The sequence below is a fragment of the Mus caroli genome, unplaced genomic scaffold (genome assembly GCF_978045245.1).
Source record: "Mus caroli unplaced genomic scaffold, Mus_caroli_1 scaffold_1, whole genome shotgun sequence".
Taxonomy (NCBI): domain Eukaryota; kingdom Metazoa; phylum Chordata; class Mammalia; order Rodentia; family Muridae; genus Mus; species Mus caroli.
The window spans coordinates 29,417,431-29,443,017 of NW_028227256.1; the positions used below are offsets into that span (position 1 = coordinate 29,417,431).

Below are 25,587 nucleotides of genomic sequence, written 5' to 3' on the forward strand. Positions count from 1 at the left end.
ACACAAAAAAAAGAAACAAAAAAAAAAAAGAAAGGAAAAAAAGCAGCAAACTAAAACAAAACAAAACAAAAAAACATGAATTCATTTAATTCCAGCATCAAAACAGTGTTTCTTGAACACGTGGTCTCCTGTGGTTGGCAGCAGCAGTTTCTAAGCTTGCAATAGTTGCATGCATCCTAGAGATGGCATTAGGGCATCAGTCTCACATCCCACATTAGGACTATATTGAAGACAGGGCTTTATCCAATGAGACAGCTGTTTTAAATCTCTTCAACTCATCCTACCTGAGGAATATTAGAAACAGTGATGGAAAAGTTCAGGGATAGGGACCATAGCAACCAGGTGGATGTTGTTACAGTAATTGACTGTGCAGGATTTCCCAGACCATCCTCTTCCTGAAGGTGGGCATGTGTTGCTGAGAAAAGGTCAGAGGCTGGTCCCTAGAGATGTAATCTGCATATTTACAGGTAAACATTCCACAGTCACTCCCATTCATTTGCAGAGGAATCTCCTCTGATGTCATACTGTACTGCTTCCACTCCAAAGGGTCCAGCTCAATGTTCCTGCGTGTCTTGCTCTCATCTTGTAAATATTGGAAGATGGTCTCACAGATAGACTTCCCTGTCTGTCCCATGGAATCGAGGTATACAATACTTTGTTTTCTTATATCGATTACCACCAGGCTCCAATGTAACCTCTGGTGAATAGGCACCAAGATGAGTTCTTTCTCAAAGAGGTTGATGCCGCGAGTCCATCTTTTCACGGAACTGTAACCACTATGCTTTAGCTTGGGGTAAAAGAAAGTGCTAAAGACATGAAGAGCCGGATAGCCTTGGTTTTCATTTCTCTCAACCAGAAGGTTCATGTAGAAATTGATGACCTCATCATTGAGCCACTGACCGTTCTCCAGGGTCTGGATATCGCCTCTGGTGATTTGTAACTTGAATCTGGAACTTAGGATTTCCTCTTGGGGTCCTGGACCCAGTGCATTCTCAATTTCCTTCTCCATGTTCTCTGTAACATCAAGAATTTGATCCATTTCTCTGCCCTTTTCTTGGTCTCTGAGAGGCTTTTTCTCTGCTGCAAGTACTGCCATCTTGTTGGGGAGTAAGCTATTGCCTCTGCCACTATCCAGGATGATCTGAGCCTGTGTTCCCAGATCCAAGCTGTCCCCCCTTCTTCCTTCACCCTTTACATGACCTTTAGTCTCTGTAAAAGCTTTCTCCTCAGAACAACACTTCTCTCTCTCCTCTGGTGAAAGAGGTTCTTTTGGAGCCACAACAGTTGATGGTTCTGGCTCTCTAAGAGTTGTTTCTGATCCATGACTGTCTTCTGACTCGCCCCCTTTGATCTTCCCGGCCTTTATAAGGATTTGCTTAAGGTTTTGAAGCAACCTTCTTTTCTCTTCCTTTTGGGGGCTTTGATCGTTTTCCTGGATGGCGGAATAGGGCCGCTTGCGACCCTTGCCACCATCAGCAGGCGCCCTCCCTGTCACAGCCTGCTCTGGAGGACCTTCTGTCAACTCTAGGGGTTTTCGTTGGATTGGAGTCTCTCCCTGGGGTTTCCGTACCTGACCCTTGCTAGGCTGTTCTATAGGAAGCTTTAGGTCTTGAGGCTCCTGAGGGGTCATCTTCTGAGCCTTGCCGGGCTCCTTAAATACCATCGTTGTTCCATCCTGGCATTTCCTATTTGGATCTTGTCCCAAAGCTTCAGAATCTATCTCTGTAATACTTTCATCTTGGTGTTTTCTTTTTCGCCCTTTTTCTGAAGCTTCGGGCTTCATCTCCATCACACGCTGTTTAGGTTGCTTGGACTGCTTTTGTGAGGGTGTTGTCTCTGGTATAGTAGTGCTCTTTCACTTTCCAAGCAAAAGCAACCTTATGCCTGGGTTGTTCACCGAAGAATCACTTCTTCCAGTAGATGGTTGGTTAAAGTTTGCAAACCTATGAGGTTCCTTTAGTTGACTTTGCAGGTCAGGGTCAGTCAAAGAATGGAGATAATTAAGCAGACTGATTGGTGAATACTCAGAGCTTGGCAGTTCACCAGGGGTCCACTCTGGACAACTCCGAGGAGTTCTAAGGATACTTCCTTAGAAGTATCCTTCTTGGGTGCTGTAACCAGCTAAATAGCGAAAATATCAAAATTGGACTAATCGTCCTAGTTAATCACTAGTAAGACTAGTAGTTAACACTTCGGAGGCAACCTCACGAATGATGTTGAACTCAGAGGGTTGCCCCTAGACATAGCCTTCAAGGTTCCAGAGCTGGTTGTGATGTCACCTGAAAGGACGCTAAGCAACGTTTATGGAGGGTGGAAGCCCTCAGCAACTCCAACTTGGTCCAGGGTTTCAAAGCAGTCCTTTGCCCGAGTGGCAAGTTTGAATGTATTGATATATATCACAGTTCTTCGACTAAACACAGGGTTACTTAACTAAATGCTCTCAGTATAGTTCAGCTGGTCCTGACTAGTATGTTTGTCTTTTAGGAAACTGTCCCATCATGGTCAATTATAGAAGTTTAAGTGCTCTTCAAAATATCTTCTCACACATAATATGCTTGCTAATTACAAAGAATAAATAGAATTTTACAGTTATAAGACCTAGTAGGCCTTTAGTCCCAGCACTCGGGAGGCAGAGGCAGGCGGATTTCTGAGTTCGAGGCCAGCCTGGTCTACAAAGTGAGTGCCAGGACAGCCAGGGCTACACAGAGAAACCCTGTCTCAAAAAACCAAAAAAAAAAAAAAAAAAAAAAAAAAGACCTAGTAGGTAGTGTTGTGTGACAAAATGTGTTTCTTCTCTGCATAAGGATCCCAGGACAGATCAAACTGCCCATACCACCAAAGTCCTACTTGGTGAACTGATAAGTTGTATTGGGGTTACTTATAGGAATATACGTGTGGGGTTACTTACAGGAGCAGAAATGACTCAAAGACAGCTGCATAGTCAACGCCTAACCAGTGTAGGTGACAGCTCTCACAAAAGCTGGGAACCTGGAGAAACTGCACAGCATGTAGATGGATCAAAGTGCTGGAGAATGTCCATTCTAGGTGCCTTGGTTGGTCTAAACTTCTTCCAGACAGCTGGTATGAGGGTGGCTCTTTTGAGAGTCTTCTTTGCAGCTAAACTTTCTTTCATCTGAGAGAGACTCTCAGTTTTTATTGCTCTCTGGCAGGGAAGGATCCTAGTGAATCTGATCAATTTCAGGGACCATTTTGAGATCTTTTGTTGCCTTCCTGCCTGAGGGGCTTCCATTCAGAGGGAATGGAGGGTGGAATGGTTCAGTGTTTCAATATTGGAGGAAACTTGTGAAACTGGTACCAATTTATCAAGGATCAATCCCAAAGAGAATAAATAAAACCTCCCTATTGTCAATAGGATCCATTGAGAAAGATACATCACTACTTCAGTTACAATCCTAGCAATAACACAAGCCCTGAACTCTTCCCTAGAAAACAGTAGGAAGAATTCAATTGTAGTTATAGTTACAGAGGTGGGTGTTTTCTGTGGGTCCTGGAATCTGAACTTCAGCCACCATGATTAAACAGCAAGCACTTTATCCTCTGGTCCATTTCAGACCCCTCACCCCCCACCTTGAGCATATCTTTGATCTACTCTCAAAGGTATGGAGATAATTTTACAAAAAAAAAATGTGAGAAAAGAATTGAGACACATACTGTTTGGTTTTTTTCCACTGAAAATATTAAAAAATGTGCACATATATCTATATCAATGATTTACTGTAAGGAAAAAACTGTACTTTTTTTCTGTAAAAGGTTTGAATTTCTTGTGATTGTTATTTCACCAGTTATCATTTTGTTTGTACCAGGCTTCTTTCTCTTCTTTCTAATTACACCATGGAGGGATTTGTTCCCATACCAAGAAAAAAAACTTGAAACTACCACATTGGTCTTACATTGCTGAATAAGCTAGCAGGGCTGCCTTTGTGATGGTGAATATTGTGTTTAGAGGATACATTTATTGTGCTAGGCTTGTAAAAACAAAATTGTGTTTAGGTTGCATGAGCCCTGAGGAAATTACTCTATCTTGAATGTACCCTGTCAGGTAGCCTGAGATGGACCACTTCCTGGTACCGTTGAGGTACTCTTAAAAAAAAATGCTGAATGTTGCAAAATATTTCAGTGGCACAGCTATTCCTACAATGTGATGGGTCACAAGATTACACAGGCTAATGGTTAAGTTCTGCTGTTTACAAACTGCCTGCTTGCTTGCATGTCTGAGGTATCTGCTGGACATGTCACTAAATCAAGTCTTGCCTGCTCTGGGAGAGGATATGAGTTACTTTGCCTTCCCAAATTTGTTACTTTGTAGGTTTTGCCTATATAATCCTTTAGTTAGCAATAGCCCCGGCCTTATCTAGAGAATTCTCTCCTTGTTGGTTCCAGCCAGTCTTCTTTTAATAAAAATGCCTCTTATTTACTGAAAGCAAACTTGAGTCGTGGATCTCTGAAGGACCACAGACCCACAGCACCTTTTCTTCATGGTCCAAGCACTTCTGAATAATGTTTCTGGGTCTTAGACTTCTGTTCCTTTGGTTGGCTGTTCTGGCTGGTACCTCTCCAGGGATACTTAACCTCAGCACAGCCCTCATCTCTTCTTCTTGATGTTGAAAGGGATCTTCTGGCTATTTCTCCACCCACTGTAGGTTTTATTAGGTCAATAAATTTCCCTTATAATCCTACCTAGAGAGATTTTGGTTTTGGTTTTGTTTAAATTGTCAATGGATGTTTACATTTGTCCAGGGTATTTTTTTCTCTCTTTGAGACAACTGTAACATTTTCCCTTTTTAATATAGCAAGATCAGCTCTGGATCCTAGGAAGACCTGGAACATGATCATGATATTTCTTCTTAAACCATTGTTTGATTTTCTTCTACATTTACGTGTTTTATTGAATCACATCAACATGTTCCTGGCTTCCCCTACTTTATTATTTGTCTACTTTTTTGTTTGAGACAGGATGTGGTTATGTAGCCTTTGTTGGCCTTACTCATGCTATGGTGCCCAGACTGGATTTGAACTTGAGAGTCTCCTGCCTCAGCTTCCACACTGCTGAGATTACAATCATGTAACCCTACACCTAGCTTTTACTTTTCTGTCTTAGCATCAAAGTTTCCCAGCCCGGTAAACTCTCCTGGGGTTGATTACTCCAAAGTTTGTAATAATTTGGATCCATGCATCTGACTTTGTTTCTCTCCTTCACTGTGTGTGTGTGTGTGTGTGTGTGTGTGTGTGTGTTCATAGGAATGAACTCAGAATCTCACACAGGCTTTACCAATGAGCTATTTTCCTAGTACATTCATGTTTCTTGGATGTATGGGAGAATTTTCTGGAAAGATACCTTGTTTCTGGTGCTTTCTTTTGGGGGAAACACTATGACTCCTTATTTACTCTCTAGTGGCTATGTAAATGCTCCTTTACCCCTCTCTTTGAGTTTGGTAGGTTATATTTTCTAAGAATTTATCTATTTTCTCTAAATTTTCAAATTAATTGTCATAGCACTCTTCCTAAAATCTTTTCAAAACTTGATTAGTATTAAGTTAATTTAGTGTTAAATGTTGAATGTAGAAGATTCTGTTAGATTTTCAAGTCAGCTTTAGACAGATGTAGTGGTTTGAATAAGTTTGGCGCCCATAGACTCATGTGTTTGAATGCTTGGCCCTCAGGAATGGCCCTATTAGGAGCCACCCTTGAGGAAATGCCTCCGTGAATTTCAGCTGTAAGATGTTTCCTCAATTAGTGATCAAGGTGAGAGGGCCCAGCCCATTGTAGATGGTAGTCTTGGGTTTTATATGAAACAAGCTAAGCAAGCCAGCGGATGCAATCCAGTAATCAATATCTCTCTATGCCTCCTACATCAGCTCTGACTTCCAGGTTCCTACCCTGTGTAAGTTCCAGTCCTGACTTCTCTTGTTGATTAGCAGCAATGTGGAAGTATGAGCTGAATAAACCTTTTTCTCCCTAACTTTCTTCTTGGTTATGATGTTTTGGGCAGGAATAGAAACCCTGACTAAGACAAATTGTAAGATAACAATTCTAAACCTAGAATTTTGACCATGAGGTGTAAGAATATATCTCCCAACATCTAAGTTCCATCTGTCTGGTGACAGAAACCAAACAACCTTCATCTTGGCTCGTGTATCCCTTTGTATTGTACATCATTTTATAATATCCAGAAATATATTTTATATTCTAATTCTTATACTGCTCTTTCATCTGCCTTATAAATCATACTTTTCTCTAATGCCCTTTCTGCTCAATCTGATTTTGTGTATAATTATTCAAATTTACATGTGCATATGATCATCAAATCTTTTATGGAACTTGTGAATCATGTTTCTTGTGAGCTAAATTAGATTATGAGTGACTCTCAAATAAAATAATAGATGTCTTTAGGGAAATTAAAATTGCATGCCTGTAATATACATAAAAATTATCAATATAAGGGTAAATGTGAATTTCGAGAACAGGATAGGAGCATTGTAAAACAGAAAGTTAAATTTTATTTTCAAGGGCTAGCACAATACCAAGATGTACAAGTAGATCTGTCTCTTTCACACTATAATATGTACTATTTGTTTCTTTGTACTGAATTTTTAAAACATTAAAATAGTTTTAATTTTGCTACCTTTTTAAGGAACCGTGATCCCATCTCAATTGTTTTTCTGTCTATTCTATAAAGTAGTGATTTCTTTTATAAACTGTAGTACTAAAGTTATTTGTATACAATATATTAAAAATCTTTGTGACAGCATGATGTCCTTAAATAAAAAATTCACCTGTATACACAATTGAGTAATATGTAAACTTACTAATGAATATCATTTTCTCATTCCATCCTGTGAAGCTGACCTGGGGTAAGTCACTTAAAATTTATGTCCTTCATTTTCTTCAGGTGTTGCTGAAAATATTCAATCTGGTGGTTCATGTTAATCATTAAAGTTATAGAATTTAGTGAACGTTGTATCTGGGGTACCACTTACAGATTTCCTGAGTACCAGAAGGTACTCATAAAGTAAAGTGCCATGTGGTGAACGCTTTATCTAGTACATGGAACGTAAAGATGCAGAGCAAACCATCAAGGAACACGATTCGATTATCTGGCACACACAAAATCATATATATAAACTATAGGTCAGTGGGTCCGTGGTTTGGGACCCCTTTGGGGATTGCAGATATACTGTACATCAGTCAGTTCCCTGCATTATGACTCATAACAGTAGCAAAACTACAGTTATGAAGGAGCAATGAAATAATTTTCTATGGTCAGGGTTCACAACATAAGAAACTCTACTAAAGGTTATCAGTATTAGAAAGGCTGAGAACCCCTGCTTTGAGGGATTCTAGATAGCTGAAAAGCACTCTTGTCTGGATAACCAGAAAAATATTAAAGAATTCTCCAAGTAAGTGAAATTAGTCAAAATGGTCAGGAAGAGACCATCCTGGTATTCACGTGATATGCACCAGTGATAAAGTAGGATGACATACATGTTCATGCAGAATTGTGAAAGGAGCAAAGACTTCCCCAGACAAGCTGTATTGATTCTTATAATAAAACTTGAAAACTACATCATCCTTTACATTCACATAAAGGTACAGGATGCTAAAGGACATGTCATAGGGGACCTAGAAGACTTCAGATTTGTTACACTGGAAATGTGAGAGTATCAGATTTGGAATAAAAATATCGGGAGAGTAATACATACATACAACTTTGTGATTATAGCTTTCTGGAAGAAATATAGAAGAGAAGGATAATGTTAAATGTCCTTAAAGTAGACATAAATTTAAAAAAAATCCAAACCCAGAGAAACTTGCTTTAGCAGAACTGAAGCTGCGGCTATCAGGAAATATGTATAGAGGCCTTTTCCTGAGTAACCTCCAAATACCCTCATGCTTTGATCTTTAGACTGTGATGAATTATTCACCTGACTGCCACTAGGAAGAGGCTTACTTTTCTCCCTCTAAAAGTCTTAGAAAGCTGGGTTTTTTTTTCCTACTCAGTATCAAAGTATTAACAACTTATTGGTAACCCTATATTATTTTTAACTTTCTACAAACAGTTTCTTTTTAATAATTTATCGAAATGTACTTTCTTTTGTCTGGGAGGGACACATTAACATGTGCATGTGCACAGTGGAGGCATATGACAACCTCAGCCTTCTGCCTCAGAAATGCCATTTACTTCTGGTGAGATAGTGTGGGTCTCTCCTTTGTTTGGAGTTCAGGACTTAAGGAAGACTGCCTGATCAGCAAGCTTCAGGCATTTTTCTATCTTTGCTTCCCTTTACCAAAAAAAAAAAAGCAATGTAATTGTTTACATAGATTCTGGGGATGAAACTCAGGTTCTACTTGCAAGATAAGCTCTTTGCCCATTGACTCAACATCTTTCCAACCCCAAAATTTCTCACATATGCAATTTTTTACTATTATTTAAAGCATTTGTTTTATTGAAATACTGCCATACAAGCTGTATCCTACATGTAGAAGGTACCCTATAATTTATGCTATAATACTTAACGGACTTTTCTTTCATTCTGAATCTTACTTTAAAATAATAAAACTGAAAATATTTAATGACTGATATACCAGGATGTCCCCCGAACTCATAATCTTAAATTCTAGTTACAGTACAAAAATGTTGCTATATTTAATGGTAATTTGGAGCAATGAAAGAGAAGAGCATGTCAGCTGGGCCTTGACTAGAATGTATCAGAGAAGCTCCGTCACATTTGTCAGCTAATTTTCTGAGCCTGACATTTTCTGGGCACAATACTTTAACCTAACAGTGGCTTGCAAAGTTTAATAAAAACTGTTTGCAAAGTGTATTAGTTTGGATATCAATAAAACATTGACTTTTAGAGTGTTTGTAGGGGTTTTTTTTCCCTGTATTATTGATCTGACATCAGCCCAGAAGAAAGCAGGAGTCTGAAGGTCAATGTTACTTTAAGATATGTTGTAGCCAACAATTATAATAACTGGCTCAGACATGAGAAAAACTAATCATTTCAGCGTGTATGGAGTAATATCCTCTCAGATGAAGAGTTGCCCAAGTTTCTAGCTAACCAAATGTCAAAGCATATACTTGGACAGTAAACTAATTGGTAGCAAACCTCATTAAGAATTCTGCTTGCAGTAATAGCTTTTCTTCAATTGCCACTGCTGTTAATGAGAAGCACAACAGAAGCCACACAACTGCGCCCACAATTTGTTCCATTGATTTATTATGCTTGCTCTGCTGCCATCTACATGCAGGGACTGCAAAGCGTTTGTCTGTGTGATATTAGTGCATTTTGACTTCTGCAAAGAGAGTGAAGGAGACCAGTGTTTCAATGTGACAAGCCACTTGTAGTAGCTTATCCTGCCTTCCAGTGAAGTGTACAGGCTTCAATTGAGATGAAACTTGTATTCAGGAAATCATTACTTACAGGTCATTTTTACTCCAGTTCTGGAAATGAAGGAATACATGTTTCAGTTAGCAAACTGCTCCAAATACATGTTTATGTCAAAGGAAACTGAATATCATTTCATCTTAATTTTTTGCATTATATTTTTGGTAAAATGAATTCATATGTTGCTTCATCTATGTAAATACTGAGAGAGAAAAAAATGATTTTAATTTTCAAAGCATCTAAAATATGGGACATTTTCCACATTTCTATAACATCTTGACTCATTTAAAACCATAAAGTATCCAATAGTCCCTTTAATTATAATTACAGTCACTGAAATACAAACATTTGGATGGCACCTCACACCAACCTAAACTACCTTGGATAGAATTAGCTTCTCATTTACCTGTTTTTTCAATGCTTACCCTTATTGAGGGCCCCCTACAATAGTAGGGCTCTATGCAATTGTTCAGATGTGTATTCAAAGAGAAAATAAATCAGGACATTGAGTAATCATGTTTCCATTTTGATCAGTATTTCGGGAAAACTTATGTTGTTGCTGTCATTGTGACTAGCTGGTTTCTACAGGACAACTGCTTGATGGCATTTTGGACTCAGGTTTGTTTATAGCTTAACGTGTAAAAATGTTGTTTTGTTTTACTTGGAGGCCCATTTGGATATTCTTAAATTCATATTAACTTATGTATATCAATGTCTATATCTCTTTAGCAAATATGTGTGAAAAACACTGATGGTCCCTTAGGAACATTTTTGCTCTAACATATGGAAGATGAATCCATTTATAGACTTTAGTTGTCAATACTAGTTAGACTGACTCCAAATACAGGGCGAAAATCATGACAAGAATACATCTGCCAGTGGATAAAAACAATCTCATATAAGATACCCATTGAGTAATGAGGTGATGTGCTCTGTGGGGACACTCAAACAGTTGCCTAATTGAGTAGCTGAATGTGGCCTTAATTCTATTTTCCCAGTCTCTCAGTGACAGGACAGTTGATTGAAATGCTGTTACCCAAGAGAGAACACACTGGTATACACTCACTATGTGGTTGTGTGTCAAGTGTATTCATAAATACACATAAATTTTGTCAATGGCAAAAATAACAGAGTTTGAAGTTTTATAATCTACTTACTGTGGTTCCTTAAAGAATTGAGTGTACCTGGACAGTGTAGAACTGCTTACTAGAGGCAATGGCGTTGTTGTTGTGTACATGTCCCTGGAGTTACTGAAGATCAGCATGGGTTTGTTGGACATTGAGAGCTGAGAGGATGTGAGGTCTTGTGGGAGAACATTGGGATATGATACTTGGGAGATAGGTAGGATATGGCTTGAATTCCTGATAAGGGATAAATAAGATCAAGTTTGCTCCTTCTCTTCCTGTTTGACATATGAGTTCTTTCACTGACATACCCTCCCACTATGGCATCTGAGGTCTACCATGAAGTCCTTATCAGAACTAAGCTCATGCATATGCCAAGCCCTTTATCCTGCAAGGCTGCTACCTGGTTGTCTGTTAATAGACCTATATAAACTGAGTCTGCTCATCTCTTTAAGAAAGGAATTCCAATTACTCAATGGTTTGAGGTTTAAAGGAATTCCTGCTCAGATTTAAGAAAAGAGAAGATGCTGTGTCTTAATCAAAGGTGTTTCAGTCCTACATTGTGAGAGAAATTGCTCGGTTTATAAATCCAAGTAGAGACATTACCTCGTCATTGTTTAGAGAGAGGCTGGTGTCACTTTTTGATTTTTATCACAAGTTGTGTTTTGTTTGTAATCTTTCAAGAAGGCTATTTTGGACTCCCCATGACTTAAAATTGTGAATGATTTCTTGTGCATGGGAATTGTGTGAATCTGCGTAGTTACTGTTTGTAATTGCTGAGAGTAATTGCTGTGTACAGTCGTGTTAAAGATTTCCTCACCACAAAGTTTGTCTATGTCGTTTTTCTTGTTGTTTTCTTGTTTTTGTGTCTTCTTTTTTTCCCCTGCTATTTATTCTAGAGTTCTCCTTAAATACTAATAGAGAAAAATATATTAGTTTTAAATGTTCTAACCAATGTTCTTCCTTTCTGTAGCATTACATGATCAGCTACTTTGATACTTGATATACACTGAGCTTTTTGCATCTCTTGTTATTTTTATTTGCCTTTCCTGTACCATGAGTAGTGTCTTTCTCTCTAAATCTGTAGGATTGCATTTCTTACTTCAGTCTTCATTCTCTATAACATGGAATATTATACTTTTCAATTTTATTTATTCATCTCTCCAAATTATTATTAAATTTTTAATTAGTCATGATTCCCATACTTATGAAAGTGCAAAGTTACCAATAGTGAATGCTTTTTGTAAAATCACAATATGACTGTTTTCATCACAACTTTTCCTCTATTACATATACTGTAGATTTAAAATGCACATTTGTATTTACACAATTTTAATTTGTGTAAATTATAATTATTTTATCTTGAATAGTCAGGCTTTTTGTTTTTAGTAAATACTTTAATCATGTTATCCATTCTTGATTTATATCTGCATTCTTCTTTTTATTTAAAAATTGACTTACTGGTTGCTATATAGATTTTTAAAAAATAAAAATGATATTAAATATTTATATTGAATTTTAGAGTTGATGTATGCACTTCTCTATATATAATTTGAACTCTGGGCATTTTGTTATTATTTACTTCACCATAGTCTATCATTGCTGAGGAAGAGTCAGAATGACTATTTAAAGTAGAGGTTGAGTTCTACTCCTTTTAACATAACTGCAGCCATTTTGTATTCAATCTCCATTTTGCTCAGAAGGCAAAATTAATTTCAGGTTCTCAGACTCCACTTTCCATATGTAATTATCAATAACTGACCATGAAGAATGCCACTAGTAAGCCAAAAAATTATGGCTAAATGACTTATGATTTATTATCTCAATGTTCTGAGATTCTCCTGTTTATCACTTGTTTTACCTCACTTAGGAACAATCACCTTAAAGATAGCTGATGGTCTTCCATCCATCTAGCAAGCCAAAATGTTGTACTGATCAGCTCTTTGCCTTTTAAACTTTTTAACCTGTGTTTTTTGTTTCGTTTCATTGGTGTTTTTGTTTTTGTTTTTGTTTTTGTTTTTTGTTTTTTGTTTTTTGTTTTTTGTTTTTTGTTTTTTGTTTTTGTTTTTGCTATAAAAAGCCTGATTTTAGGAGAGACAGGTACCACAACTAGTGGTACCTGAAATTTAAAATTCTTGGGCTTAGAAACCTTCTTATATCCAAATGAAACCAAGTTCCTTTTTATGATTAAATTTCTGTTCATCAATGATTAGGTTATACCCTACTGTCTTAGGTTTCCATTGCTAAGAAGAGACTATGACCAAAGCAACACTTATAGGGGCAACATTTAATTGGGGCTGGCTTACAGGGTCAGAGGTCAGAGTCCACTATCATCATGGCAAGAAGCATGACAGCATCTAGGTAGATACAGTGCTGGAGACAGAGCCAAGAGTTCTACATCTTGATCCAAAGGCAGTCTGGAAAATTCTGACAGTCTCACAGGTAGCTGGGAGAAGGGACTCAAAGCCAACCCTCATAGTGACACACTTCCTCCAACAAGGCCTCTCCTACTCAAATGAGGCCACAATTCCAAACAGCTCCACTCTGTGGGCCAAGCATATTTAAACATTTAAATATGAACTACATTTAGTACTACTACCTTGAACCTGAACTACAAATGATTCTGTACTGCTTCTTCCAGGAAATGGCAACCATCTCTTTGTTTCAGGGATTTTTTTTTTTTAATGACCTTCTGGATATGTTTCTGTTCTGCTTCTGTAGTGCTGCTTATTTGTCTGCCAAATTCTCTACTCCTGAGCTATGGAATTCACACCTTCCCCATGTCCAGTGCTGATCTCTTGAACCCTGTAGACCTTAGAATGAGGCAGCCTTTATAGACAAATAAAGTTTGCTCCAATTTGCCACTTGGGTTCAGTGGTCTTTCAATCTTGTCTGGTGAGACTAGCAGCATAGGCGTATTTGGTAATATTAAAAACACATAAGTTTGTCTGACAATGCAGAGGACAGCACCATGAAGACAGTATTTTCACATATTAGGATACTTTCACTTTGCATGTGGCATATAAGAATTCTTGTATACCTTCTATGAACAAAATTATGACATCAGGCAATAAAGTTGGAGTGTAGATATAAACAAGGAAACCTAAAAGGGCTACATGCTCTGACACATCCAGGACAATACTTGAAAAGTGACTTATTGTTATTTTCAGTAGAATAGGGAATAGTGCATTTGCTATCTTGAACATGGCTTTATATATTTTACACTATGGGTCAATATTGTCGACTTGGTGGTCCTCACAAATGCCTCATTCCCATGGTCATCGCTGGTGACTAAATTTGAATAAATAAAGAAGAGAAGCTTAAGATTCATTCCACAGTTTCACTCATGCATCCACCTTCACATCTTGAAAAGGTTGAATAGGAGGAAACAATGTGTCTTAAATGCTCTGTGTGTGTGTGTGTGAAGAAGAAGAAAAAGAAGAAGAAGGAGGAGGAGGAGGAGGAGGAGGAGGAGGAGAGGGAGAGATGATACCTGGAAGAAACAGGGAGGGAGAGATGAGTAGAGGGCTAGAGGGCAGTAGAGAAGGAAGAGATGCATAATGATACAGCTACACTTCCATGTACTGACACAAAGGCAGGTATCATTTGAAGAAGATTGTAGGGGATTCTTGGATTGAGCTTTCTATTACATGAGTATATAAATGTAATTTAAAACTTGATCTTGTTTTTTACAGGCAAATTGTACTTCCTGAATCTTGGAATGTGTGTGGTTTCTTGATACTTTTCTCTTTCCACAATTGGCTCTGTGATTGTTCAATGAGAGATGGACTGAAAATGAAGTGATTTATCAGTTGTTTGCAGACATAAGGCAGGATTCTTTCATAGGCAGCCCAGTAGTATGAAGAAACAATTATTAACATGTGGTGAATTAGGCTCTTACCCAGTGTCCCATCCAGAAAAAAACTTCATGAATGACCTTCTAAGCATGTATATTAAAAGCCTACTAATTTTTGAGCAATTAAAATGTCCATATACTCATATTTATATTTTTATGTTTAATCTGAATAATAATGATAGTTGCATATGCTTAATTTTGCCTGCAATAGTCAGTGCATTGCTCATGGCATCTCTACATTATCTCATTAAAGGTTCATAGCTTCTGAGCATAGTTCCCTCGGCTAAATGTATTTGATCTACAAAATTATAGAAAACCTAGTTTCTCTGACTGGTGCCTGAAGGGGCATATGATGCTGAAACACTAGGAAAATATGCACTACCCAGTGGCATAGAAATGGTGCAGAATGAAATTTAGGGTTTTAATTAACACAGTACTTTAAACAGCTTGTATTAGTAAAGAAAATTAGCTAAGATGCAGTTACTCAAGCAAGTGATTTCAGAATGAAGAGGGAAAAATGCAGTCCAGAGAAAGTAGGTGAGATCAAGGATTATGACAGAAAGTGACAATATTACAGTGTTTAAGGTTATTCTAGTTATTTTTTATGAGACTTGGGAGGTGTTATGGGTTTTTTTGGTTTTTTTGTTTTGTTTTGTTTTCTCTGTTTGGGTTTTTTGTTTGCTTGTTTGCTTTTGACTTTGCTTTTTTTTTATTTATTTTCTTTTCATTAGATGTTTTCTTCATTTACATTTCAAATGTTATCCCCTTTCTTAGTTTCCTCTCTGAAAATTCCCTTTCTCCTCCCCACTGGCCCTGCTCCCCAACCCACCCACTCCACTTCCTGGCCCTGGCATTCTGCTATACTGGGGCCTAAATCTTCACAAGACCAAGGGCCTCTCCTCCCATTGATGGCCAACTAGGCCATCCTCTGCCTCATATGCAACTAGAGACACAGTTCTGGGGGGTTCTGGTTAGTTCATTTTGTTGTTTCTCCTATAGGACTGCAGACCCCTTCAGCTCCTTGGGTACTCTATACTTTTTGAGAGGCAGAAAGGGGGTAAGAGGGGACATGGGAGGAGTTTGGAGGAGTAGAGGGAGAGAATTCCATAATCAGGATATAGAATGTGATTGAAAAACATGTATTTTCAACAAAAGGAAAAGAAAACTAGAAATCACTTTTATACAGAGGAAGAAGAGGAAGAGAAGGGAAAAGAGGAAAAGGAGGAGGAGGTGGCTGTCTTTAAGGCCAAACAAATAGCAGGAAATTATATATATATATCATATGTATTCAAAAAAGAGGCCAGTATATATGACCAAAATAACAGGGCTGTATTTAAATATTCTTCATGACAATGCACATAAAAACAAAGATTAAATCAATAGCTATGTATAAAATAAGATGATAACATGATCTAAAGGGTGGGGAAATGTGAATAACCCTGCAGCTGACCCAGAAGCATTTCCATTCTGGAGTCTAAAATTTTGGGGCCACATCAGGTGAAACACTTCCTAAATGGATCCTGGTATTTACACAGGATCTCTCATAATACAGCAAGGAAAAAAAAACCAATTAAAGTTATTTATGCTGGATGGCAAAGGGTGATGAATCACACGTGAACAGTAAATTACCGAGCATGATTGCTTCTCAGCACCAATGAAAAATATCCAAAGTGAAATATTATCCGCTGCATCTGGCAATGGCAGCTGGAGAGATGGTGAATCCTAAGACCATGCAGTAGTTTGGTTTAAAAGTCAAAAAAAAAAAAAAAAAAAAAAAAAAAAAAAAGGATCTACCACTAGAACTGGTTAAAAGAAGGGCCATCTTTCTTTCTCAAATTGTTTGCAATCTTTTCTTAAGTCTGAGTTATTTTGAAGACCAGATGGAAAATGCAGGCGAGGAGCTTTGTCAGGTGAACTGCGGTTGAAGAATCGTTCTGCCGGTTCAGTCTTCTGTTGTCTTCCTGTGCTGTTGTTCTCAGAAAGTCCTAAGTAAGGCATATTGTGAGAGCAGTGATTAATTCCCCAGCAACTGCGGCTTAAAATGCACACACTTAAACACCTCTCAAACCTAATGGATTAGAAAACTTGATGAAACTAAAGGGCAAATACTCCCAAGTAAGAAAGGGGTAAAGCAAAAGCAGCCAATGAGGAGCGCTTACCTACATTTTAAGTTTAAAGAGATTTATTTTATTGCTCATAAAGACATCTTTTGAAAAGTAGGCTCTAGAAAGTGTATGTGTCATTTCGGTCAGGGACAATCTCTAACCTTTCAGATTCAAACTCTCACTGTTTTTACAAGGGGTTATGTGCCTGAAAGGATTCAGTACCATCCAACTCAATAGAAGTAGGTAAATATATGTATTCTATCTATAGATAGAAATATATATCTGGAAACTATATCTGAGAAATTCCACTGAGCTTTACAATAGGCCCGCGAGATTCTGAAATTCATGACCATTAATCAATACTATCATGTTGTTTTATAAAGATATATAGTCACTGAACCATTTAGCTAGCCACACACTTTTTAGTCTAGTCCACAGTTTGAAAACAAATTTCCCCTCATTTCTTGCTTCCTCATTGTAATCTACCTGTTTCAAATGGATAGTGCTTTTAAGATCATCCATGTTTTCCTTCCCTCTTTGTTCTTCACTCTTTATTTTTATTGACAGTATGATAGCTAGAGAAAACCACAGAAGGTAGCCAATGCCTAAAATAACTTGTGTTGCTCTTTAAGAGCAGTGGACAGACAAACATGTGAGGAAAATGAGTTTCAATGATTGACAATGCAGGGTAGTAGAACCTTTACTACTTCATCCTTATGAGGACTGAGGGAGGGACAAGAGTGTACTCCTGTAAGCTCCCCTAGTTATAGGCACACACACACATGCACACACAGGGGGACCATTTTCGAGTTACACACACACACACACACACACACACACACACACACACACACACAGAGTCTTCTAGATATATACAGTATGCATGCATCTTCTAGTTACACATATATACACATGCATTTTCTAGTTAGATACATACACACACATTTTTTAGTTACACATACAGACACACATGTGTCTTCTAGTTAGATACATGACATGCATCTTCTCGATATATATATATATATATACATATATATATATTAGGTTTTATATATATATAAAACTATATATATACATATATGTATGGATGGATGGATTTTCTAGTTATATAATACACATTCACCTTCTAGTTACACACAGACCCAGACACACACACATGTCTTCTAGTTACATACACATAATCTTCTAGTTATATACATACACATGCATCTTCTAGTTACACATACACACATGCATCTTCTAGTAATATACACACACATATAAACACACATATCTTCTAGCTATATACACATATATAATCTTCTAGTTATATACTTACACGTGCATCTTCTAGTTACACACACATATTAATGCACCTTAAACTAGTATTTTTGCTAACTGTACTCCAACTTGAAAATTATTTTCCTGGCTATAAGATATTTAGGAATTGCATAATTATGACAACTGAGCCATGTTCCTGTAAGAATAGCCTAAAGCTTTAGATTTGTATGTTATGAAAAATCTGCAGCCGGGTGTGGTGGTGCATGCCTCCAATCCCAGCACTCAGGAGGCAGAGGCAGGCAGATTTCTGAGTTCGAGGCCAGCCTGATCTACAAAGTGAGTTCCAGGAGGCCAGGGCTGGCTACACAGAGAAACCCTGTCTCGGAAAAAAAATCTGCAACAAACACTAATCAAGTCTTAAAACAATTTAAGTTTTCATTTGGCTAATGCTCTACGGAGAGGGCTTGGAAATAAACCTTCACTTCCTTTTTAGAACACTAATGCTATAGTTTTAATCCATACATATTGATATGCTTACAATATATTTATCTTACTTTCCTATTTATTTTATATAACTTAGACTTTACCTTTTCTTTCTTTTACCAATACCACCTGCTTTGTTGTTTTACAGTCTTTTCTGATCCTCCTCTTTTCCATCCGAATACTCACGATTTGCTTTCTTCAGCTCACTTTAGCTAGTTGCTAATATCCACACACTTCTATGCATTGATTGTGTTTCCAAAAATATTTACTAATGGCTGGATGTCAGTTGTGTGTGAGATGCTGCTACTATGCCATTCATATTTTGAAGCATATGAAATACCATATATATACATATGAGGTGAGAGAACTAAATCTTACAGGTGAGAGAACAAGAAACAGAGTTTAAGAGCATGCTCAAGTGTCAGAGTGTGTAATAATTATCCCAGTTCTAAGAATCTGAGTTCCGAAACGTGAGTCTTTTGTACATGACATTTACATATCATCATCACGGTGAGCCCATACAAAAATGTGTTCAAGGAAAACAAACTGTGTACAAACATTTTGAGCAACATGATGTTTGAACTAAAGGTTCAAAGCTCTTCCTCATCTACACAGTTGAATATTCTGCATAAGTTAAAGCCACTTCAGCCTCAGTGAAACTTGTAACTGAAAATTATTATCCAGAAGTCAGCCCCAACTAAGTCATCTACAACTCAATTTCTGCACCTAAGGCTTAGGAACATTGTGGGAGAAAGGTATGAAAGATAGGAAGAACCCTGGGATCATGATGTCTACTAGATTGCATGTTCTATAAATGTCAAGGAAGTAGTGCTCATGAAGTCTCAACAAAATGCTTCCTAAACAAGACTTGAAGAAGAACACCTAAAAGACATGCTATCATGAAAATGAAGAATCTCACAAGATTATCTACATACCAAAAGGATGCTGAGCCCTAGACAAACAGCCTCCTTTTTTTAAAAAAAGATTTACTTTTTAGATAATTTCTTTATTTACATTTCAAATTTTATCCCCTTTCTACATTTCCCCACTGAAGCACCCCTTATCACAACCCCCTTCCTCCTGCTCACTAACCCACCTAGTCCTGCTTCCCTGTCCTGGCATTCCCCTACACTGGTGCATCAAACCTTCACAAGACCAATGGCCTCTCCTCTCATTGATGTCCCACAAGGCCATCCTCTGCTACATATGTGGCTGAAGCCTTGAGTCTCCACTTCTGTACTCTTTGTTTAGTGGTTGAGTCCCAGGGAGCTCTGGGGGTACTGGTTGGTTCATATTGTTTTTCCTCCTATGGGCTGCAAAACCCCTTCAGCTCCTTTAGTCCTTTCTCTAGCTCCTCCATTAGAGACCCTGTTCTCAGTCCAATGCATGCTTGTGAGCATCCACTTCTGTATTTCTCAGGCACTGGCAGAGCCTCTCAGGAGACAGCTATATCAGGCTCCTGTCAGAAAGCACTTGTTGGCATCCACAATAAGGTCTAGGTTTGGTAACTGTATATGGGATGGATCTCCAGGTAGGAGAGTCACTGGATGACCTTTCCTTCAGTTTCTGCTCCAAACTTTACCTCTGTATCTCCTCTCATGGCTATTTTGATCCCCCTTCTAAAAAGGACCAAATTATCCACAGTGTGGTGTTCTTTGTTCATTAGCATCATGTAGTCTGTGAATTGTATCTTGGGTATTCCAAACTTCTGGGCTAATATCCTCTTATCAGTGAGTGCATACCATGTATATTCTTATGTGATTGGGTTACTTCACTAAGGATGATATTTTATAGTATCATCCATGAATTCATTGTTTTTAATTGCTGAGTAGTACTCCATTGTGTTAATGCCCCTCGTTTTCTGTATTCATTCTTCTGTTGAAGTACATCTGGGTTCTTTCCAGCTTCTGGCTATTATAAATAAGGCTGCTATGAACATAGTGGAGCATGTGTCCTTATTACATGTAGGAGCATCTTCTGGGTATATGCCCAGGAGTGGTATAGCTGGGTCCTCACGTAGTACTATGTCCACTTTTCTGAGGAAACACCACTGATTTTCACAGTGGTTGTACCAGTTTGCAATACCACCAGCAATGAAGGAGTGTTCCACAGAATATCAATAGCTTATGCTCTAAGATCAAGAATTGACAAGTGGGACCTCATAAAATTGCAAAGCTTCTATAAGGCAAAGGACACTGTCAATAAGACAAAACGGCAACCGACAGATTGGGAAAAGATCTTTACCAATCCTACATCTGATAAAGGGCTGATCTCCAATATATACAAAGAACTCAAGAAGTTAGACTCCAGAGAGCCAAATGACCCTATTAAAAATGGGGCACAGAGCTAAACAAAGAATTCTCAGCTGAGGAATCCTGAATGGCAAAGAAACACCTAACATCCTTAGTCATCAGGGAAATGCATATCAAAACAACCCTGATATTCCACCTCACACCAGTCACAATGGCTAAGATCAAAAACTCAGATGACAGAAGGTGCTGGAACAAAATAGCCTTCACAGAGGAGCACATCAGTTGGTTATCTAATACCAAATGGTCAGCACGGAAAACGTAGTATGTGTGTAACATTATACCATCTAAGCAGTTTATATTTTATGTATTTATGAGTGTTTCTGTGTGTGTGTGTGTGTGTGTCTGTGTGTGTCTGTGTCTGTGTCTGTGTGTGTGTCTGTGTGCCTGTGTGCCTGGTGTGTATGCATGTGTGTCTGGTGCATGTGTGCAATTATATTTTTATCTGTATGTATATACATATATGCTTCAGTATCCGTGTGTATATACATCTCTGTGTGTGTGGTGAGGGAATGGTTGTTATAACAAGAACAAGAGTGGTAGAAGATGACACAGATTGGAGGGAGAAAAGGGAAGAGGAAAAGTGATGTGATTATATTTTAATTTCAAATAGTTTTACAATGAAAGAAAACTGGGCATTTTCCATTTTAAATAACATTAGCTTATGTGAAATCACACAAAAATGTAGTTTTACTTAACTAAATGCATATCTCTTACAAAGCCAAAACAGAATACATGTGAAAGGTTGCATAAATAGCACCCAATTAAATGTTAAATGTGTACTAACAAAATTTTCAGACTAGTATTTTGCATAATTGAATAAAGCTATATTTGAGCTCCAGCTGGCAACAAATACAAATTCATTCTTCTTCTCATTAAGACACAATCATATTGAGAAAATAATTGCTTTAAAATGACATCTATCCTGTCACTATCAGAAATGAAGCACCTCCTAACTGCTAAATATAGTAGAAATCTTCAGTGATTTATGATTCTCAATGTTTCTGTTTTAGCCATAGACAATATAAGTCAGATTAAAGAGCAGTTCAGTATTCCATACACAAAGGTGAGCTGATTTTTTTTTTTAACCAGCAATATTTAGTAGAGAATTTTATCTCATAAGAACTTTGGAACATTATTTTACCCTTATTTGTAAACAGCTCTTTTTACATAAAATGAGATCAAAGTTATTTATACTAAGTGCATTAGTATGATTCTACTAATATTTTAGCATGTCCCTTACTGTGGTAGATTGTGTTATGCTGTATGTACCTGTGATTAGAATTCAGAGCTACGTACAGAATATATGGACTTAGTGTTTAGGTTTGGTGAACCTAGCATACCTCACTGTAAACATAATAGTTAAACTTCCAGTCTGCTTCGAAATGTTACGTAGAAAAGTAGCAAGGACTGTAATTCCTGAAGCAGGCAAGAAAAACCTTCTTAAAGGAGTCTCTGTAGAATAAAGTAGGAAACAGGAAATTTCTCATTAGTGTTGACACATTACACAGGTTAGGATCCAGATCTTTGTGAAGAATTATGAGTGCTTTGGCTTTATCATGGCCCAGAACAATTGACAAATTGTAACAGAGAAGGGGCAAGAATTTAATTAAAGGAAGAGAGAACTGGTTAATAAGAATTGAGGTGGGGTGAAAGGTTTATTTAGACTTCACACTTCCAGTCCACCACAGTCCATCACTGAGTGAAGTCAGGGCAGGTACTCAAACAGGCCAGGAATCTGGAGGCAGGCGCTGATGCAGAGGCCATGGAGGGATGCTGCTTACTGACTTGCTCCTCCTATCTTTCTCAGCCTGATTTCTTATAGAACCCAGCACCACCAGCTCAGGGATGGCACCACTCACCATGGGCTAAACCCTACTTCATTGATCATTAATTGAGAACATGCCTTACATCTGGATCTCATGGAAGCTTTTCCTCAACTGAGGGTCCTTCCTCTCTGATGACAAGCTTGTGCCAACTTGATACATAAAACCATCCAGTACACTGGAGCAATACTAACTAAATCCTCCTTGACCTCTTAGAATTTATTGCAATAAACCTTTCAAGACCATGTGACAACACCTGATTATTGGATCCAGGTTGTCTCTAAGCACTTGTTAGATTGCACCCAGAGATGATATGATAATGATCTTTTTTTTTTTCCTTTTCCTTTGAAGCTGAAAGGCCTACATTGAGTAACTAACTGCATTGTATCTTTGTATCTTTTCATTTGTTCTGTTATTTGAGAATTTCATAAATATATATGTAGTACATTCTGATTGCTGTCTCCACTGCTTTCAAATCTCCCCATCTTTATCAGCCTCTCACCATTAGTACCTTTCCTACATTCATGCCTTTTGGTTTTGTTTTGTGATCTGTGTGTGGTCATGGGTTTGGACCTGTCCTTTTCCACCTGGTGGATTTGTCAATTGGCCCAAAAACGAAGACAGTGACTGCCCCTTGTTCCAGTATCTATCGGTAGCTCATAGCTCAGCAGAGAGAGTTAAGGTCCACTGACCTTCCTTAGGCTGGCACTGACTGTTAGCAGGCCTGGTCTGTACAGCTCTACTGAAGGCAACAGTCACTATCATATCTGCTGAACTAGCTGCAATCTATCCTAAGGAGAGTGAGTCCAAGGTTTTCATCTGTAATGAAAAACTACCAGTCTTAAGACTGTAAATTATTTATAGTCAGGAATAGTGTCTGTCATGCATGATTCTTCGGAATTTCAAGAAGATTAAAAACAGTAATCATGGTGAAAATCATAACTAATTTCATACTAGATAGTGATGGGCATCTTGTGGCAATTAAATTTATTTCTAGAAATATGCAGTGAGATAGATGAGGTCAAAGACTCATGTGCACAGATGTTCATCATAGCAGTATTTGTAACAGTCAAGTGAAGAAAACAAACTAAATGTGTAAGAACAATAACTGGATCAAATAAGCCATTTTGTATTTTCAACCCCACGGGCTTCACAGCAGTAGCACTGTGAATGTAGCCATCTTGTCCAGCTGCACGTTACTCTATAGAAAAGCAGAGTGGATTGAGGCACAATTAAGACTATGCAAAACCTTTTATTTCAGATGCTGTCAGACACATACTTTAAGCATAAGATTCTGAGCAACTATATTAAAATAAATTCATATAAAAGAAATAAAATCTCTTCTAAATACTAATATTTAGTATTACTAATATCTATTATAGGAGGAAATCATACTACAGTAATGTACTACACATTAAAGAATTCTTCAACAAAATATACATTTCTGACACATATCTGCATTTATATGTGTATGTATACAGTCATGTGTGTTTGTGAATATTTCTGTCTCTCTGTCAACATATATGAGTGTTTGCTAAGTTACACTGAGAGTCAGAAACAGTATTTAATCCCTTAGTTACTATTCCAGTTCAGGACCTCAACTGTGTTTATAACAATTTAGTTATTATCATATAAATTCTCTCTGTTCCAAATTCCTTACTTAGGAAACCTACCTACCAGTTGTTCAGCCTACTTTCTAGCATATTCTTTATAGGTTTATGTGTGATTTTAATTCTTAAAAAGTATTTGATAATATTCATCAATGATTCTATGTGATTTTAATTTTAAATTATATATCTATCTCTATCTATCTATCTCTATCTCTATCTATATATATATATATATGAGAGAGAGAGAGAGAGAGAGAGAGAGAGAGAGAGAGAGAGAGAGAGAGAGAATAGAACCATGAATCATGAAATAACTGTTTCATAGAAGACCTAGGGTATCCAATTTGTAGAAGCAATAGAATAGTTTTCAACACGTATCTTAATTAAGAATAGCAGGATGGATCACAGGGCTCCCAATGGAGAAGCTAGAGAAAGTACCCAAGGAGCTAAAGGGATCTGCAACCCTATAGGGGGAACAACATGATGAACTAACCAGTACCCCGGAGCTCTTGTCTCTAGCTGCATATGTATCGAAAGATGGCCTAGTCAGCCATCACTGGAAAGAGAGGCCCATTGGATTTGCAAACTTTATATGCCCCAATACAGGGGAATGCCAGGGCCAAAAGAATGGGAATGGGTGGGTAGGGAATTGGGGGCGGGTATGGGGGACTTTTGGGATAGCATTGGAAATGTAATTGAGGAAAATACGTAATAAAAAAATATTAAAAATTAAAAAAAAAGAATAGCAGGTTCTTGTATTTAAAAATCTTCATATCTATCAAATTTGGTGCCTCTTTCTTCACACTGTCTCTCACATATCCTTATAATATCTATGTAAATGAATGCTATTGGAACGCTACCTGTGCATACACCTCATTTTTTCAGAAAGTGAAACTTAATAGTTATTAAACAAGATCAGAAGTCTGTTGCCAAGAGCCAACCTCAGCTCGGTTGGGGGTCCTGAGGAAGGGGTGTTTGGTAGCAGCAGAAGAATCACTGAAAAAAAAAAGGAAAAAGAATCGACTGGAAGTCAATGATGGGCGCCAGCTGACAGCCCTGTGGTCTGCTTAAGATAGCAATCTAGTCAGCTCTCTAGGTAGCTTCCAACCAAAATGTGGATGACCAAAGCCAGAAAACTTGCTAGAAAAATTGTACAAGAGCTGTGTTAGCTCTCTTAGCAGTTCTCTCTAGGTAGCTCTGTCACACCAAAGCCCAATCTTTTTGTTACATAGCAATTCAGTCATTTACCACAGATTCCCTTTTGATTATCACACAAATCAACGTTTTATGACCTTAGACCCTTTATGCTTACAAAAAGACAGCAAGCCTATTTATTTTTTAGCACAGCAAATGAACTCAGAGATCAGCCCTACCTTTGTAAACACAAACAGTAATTGTAGCTGGGCTAATCCCTTAAGTCCTGATGCCTCTTCATTACTTGAACCATGAGCCTTGTTTTTAACTATTCCTTTCACCATATTGACTCATTAGTGCAGCTGTCACTGAGTTTTTTGGGTCCGTGAAAGCCCTCATACAATTCATGTTGCATCCTCATGTTTTGCATAGTTGAGATATTATATATTCTTGAACTCACCTTTTCAGAGTTCCTT

General features: G+C 37.7%; 1 protein-coding gene and 1 pseudogene across 2 annotated transcripts in view; one reads left to right on the top strand and one right to left on the bottom strand.

Annotated features, from left to right (window-relative positions):
• Khdrbs2 (KH RNA binding domain containing, signal transduction associated 2) overlaps positions 1-25,587 on the top strand; it is a 488,795-nt gene that overhangs the window by 319,925 nt on the left and 143,283 nt on the right. The gene's annotated exons all lie outside the window — the stretch shown is intronic.
• LOC147006022 (sentrin-specific protease 2 pseudogene) lies at positions 99-2,063 on the bottom strand (annotated as a pseudogene).